We start from the raw sequence: 3,019 nt of genomic DNA on the forward strand, positions 1-3,019 counted from the left end.
AAGATTCTCCATTTTATTTTTTATGTGGAAAATATTATTTATAAAACTTTCCTAAATTAATTTTTGATGATGTGGACGCTCTAGAATCGCTCGAAAAAACTCTCTTTTATGTATATATATAGATATAGACATTTATATAATATTACATAATAATATTTCATAACCTTTTTTTTTTCCTTATTGCCCTTTTCAATCCACTTAATCCAATCAATCAAAGAGCCGTGTTGGACATGCGAGGAAACAGCCCATTATAAAATGAGCCAGAAATAAACCTATTGAGCAACACCGCGACCATCCTCCCTCCCATAAAACCCTAAATACACCCTCAACTCTCACACTTATAAATCTCAACCAAATCCCTCTTTCTCATTACGCAGCTCTCCTTTTAGTCCCTAATTTTTCTTCAATCTTCTTAAATCAAACCTTTCGTTTTTTCTGAAATTAATTATTTGTAAATGGTTTTAAAGAGGAAAAAACAGTGACGACTCACAAAATTCAAGCTCAACAGACCGGAATGCAGTGAGGGCTTTCTCTTTAGATCCCTCTTTGCGTGTCGATAACCCCGCTGAACTGAGTTTTTCTCCTTTTATTTATTTATTTATTTTTAAATCGGAGATAATGATGAACAAAAAATAATAGTAATCCAACACTTGATCCGACTTGGTTTAATCAAGTATGAAGTCTTTTATTACTGCTTCTGAATCTCTTTTACCCTAAATTTAATTGTCGTTTGAATTTGAATTTAATTATGTTGTATAATGACGGGGATTCGTTCAATCCGACGAATCCCAGTTACGCATAAAATTGGGGCAGATAATTAAATATTTGTACATCCCAAAGCGTAACACGTCAGAAAATGAGTCGGCAATGTTGTAGTATCCGAAAGGATACTCCATTGTTTGACGGTCTCATATTCCATCACCTTATATAGTGGCGTTGCTGCTTTTATTATTTGGGTTTTGCCATGAGACATATATTTCTAATTAAATTTTGTAAGATGGTTTTATATAAATTCAAATTATTTTTTGTTTACTCCCCAATTTCATTTTGCAAAATACTGTATGATTTTTGAATAAAACTAGTTTGTTAGAAAGCCAAAGATGAAAACAGAATTAAAAACACCATCTTTCGGGACTGAATGGTTTCTTTGAAACCTTGATGTCTATTCTGCAATTCTGAGGCTTTCTTGTAGTTTCCGATCTTGGCTTGTTTAATTGATTTACACAGTATCAAGTTTGAAAGTCTTAAAGATTCTAATTGTGGAAAAGAAATTGTCGTACTTGATCATCATCGTGGCTGTAGTGTGAAATTTCTTGAAACGAACATCAAAATATTCGATGAATTTTTTTGTAGAGTAATGACATAAATTAAAATTTAAAAATCTGTGGTAATTGGGTAGAATAAATTTCACTTGGCAGATGCACCAAATAGACTTAATACACCTCTAACTAGCGAAACTATGTGTATCAATACGGTCTTTGAACTCAAGGATCTTGCCTCATAAAATGGTATCAAGGAGCTTTCTTGTAGTTGAAAGAAGCCACCCGGACCAAAGCAAAGAAAAAATAAAAGAAAATATAATTCTTGAATTAGCAGTAGCTTCACTTTCAAGGTGACCACTGACCAGGGAGTATGTCTGTACTTGGGCTGTAAATAATCTGAGATGGCTCGTTAAGCCTTAGGATGGGCTTGGTCGTTAAGCCTGTCAAAGCTTGGCACGTGTTCTTGTCAACTAATTAATATATTAAATCCAATTAATTAATTAATACTATATACTCCCTCCCATTCACAATAAACCTCCCTATTCAATTTGGCACAAATATTAAGGAAACACACTACCCCACTATATAATTAAATTTGAACCACACAAATACACTACCCCACCATACAATTAAATTTGGACCACACAAACACTTACCAAAAAAGGAAATAGGGAGGTTATTGTGAATAGACGGAAAAGGAAAGAGGGAGGTTTATTTTGAATGGGAGGGAGTATTAAATTTAGAAATTAGGGGACTTTCAAGTAATTAAAGAAAGTTATGTGTATCATTCATTTGTTATCTATTTCCTTTTTGGGTAAGTAATGAGCAAGTGGCTAGTGTAAGCAAGTGGACAATAATTCCTTTATTTTATTGATTTGTTTCACTGAAACGGAGGGAGTACAAATTAATTATATTATACTCCCTCCTATTCGGTGTTTTCTTCCCCTTTGATGCGGGCTCAAGATTTTAGGAGATGATTAAAGAATGAATAAAGGAAGATGGTGAGGTTTGTGGATTGGAGAGATGAATGAAATTGTGAGTTAGGTGGGGTTTGGTGGTAGGAGAGAGGGATGAATAAAATAAGAGTAAAAGTTGATAGGGGTTTGGTAATAGAGAGAGGGATGAATAAAAATAAGAGTAAAAGTTTCCAAAATAAGAAAGGGGAAGAAAACCTGAATAATCCGTGGAAGAAAATAGTGAATAGGAGGGAGTATATTTTTAAATCACTAAGTTTGGTAATTTTCCTAAATATTTGTAAAAGGCTAAAACATGGTTAATTTTCTTAAAATAAAATAATTAATTAAGATGGTTAATTTTCTTAAGATAAGAAGATGATTGGTAATTTTTCTAAATATTTATAGAAGATTAGAAGATGGTCAATTTCCTTAAAATAAAATAATTAATTAATATAAATATATATACACTTATGCATATATAAAAATATAATATAAGTAGGTTATAAATAATTGAAGTTAGATTTTATAATATATAATAGTATTGTATAATTGTTTTGATTTGATTTAATGCATATATGTAATATATTTATATAAATATTTAATCCTTTTAAAATTGCATGCTTAATAGTAAAAGTAATTTTGTCATTAAAGAAAAGAATTGTAGTGACATTGGATATAATCAATATTAATGTGAAAATACTGAAAGTAACAATAATTACGGCGGCAGTAGTGAAATTATCAATATTAATGCGGCAGTAATGACAGTAACAATAATTACGGCGGGAGTAGTGAAAGTAACAA

General features: G+C 31.2%; 3 non-coding genes across 3 annotated transcripts; all 3 read left to right on the forward strand.

Annotated features, from left to right (window-relative positions):
* The first annotated feature begins 471 nt into the window (after positions 1 to 471).
* On the forward strand, positions 472 to 580 carry LOC141589028 (small nucleolar RNA Z107/R87). Its single transcript, XR_012519987.1, has one exon. It is a non-coding gene; the product is annotated as a small nucleolar RNA Z107/R87 (small nucleolar RNA).
* A 32-nt stretch (positions 581 to 612) lies between these two features.
* LOC141589040 (small nucleolar RNA snoR31) lies at positions 613 to 707 on the forward strand. The gene has a single exon (XR_012519997.1). It is a non-coding gene; the product is annotated as a small nucleolar RNA snoR31 (small nucleolar RNA).
* A 384-nt stretch (positions 708 to 1,091) lies between these two features.
* LOC141589246 (small nucleolar RNA SNORD96 family) lies at positions 1,092 to 1,184 on the forward strand. Its single transcript, XR_012520195.1, has one exon. It is a non-coding gene; the product is annotated as a small nucleolar RNA SNORD96 family (small nucleolar RNA).
* Positions 1,185 to 3,019: the final 1,835 nt, after the last annotated feature.

Source organism: Silene latifolia, chromosome 6, assembly GCF_048544455.1.
Source record: "Silene latifolia isolate original U9 population chromosome 6, ASM4854445v1, whole genome shotgun sequence".
NCBI lineage: Eukaryota > Viridiplantae > Streptophyta > Magnoliopsida > Caryophyllales > Caryophyllaceae > Silene > Silene latifolia.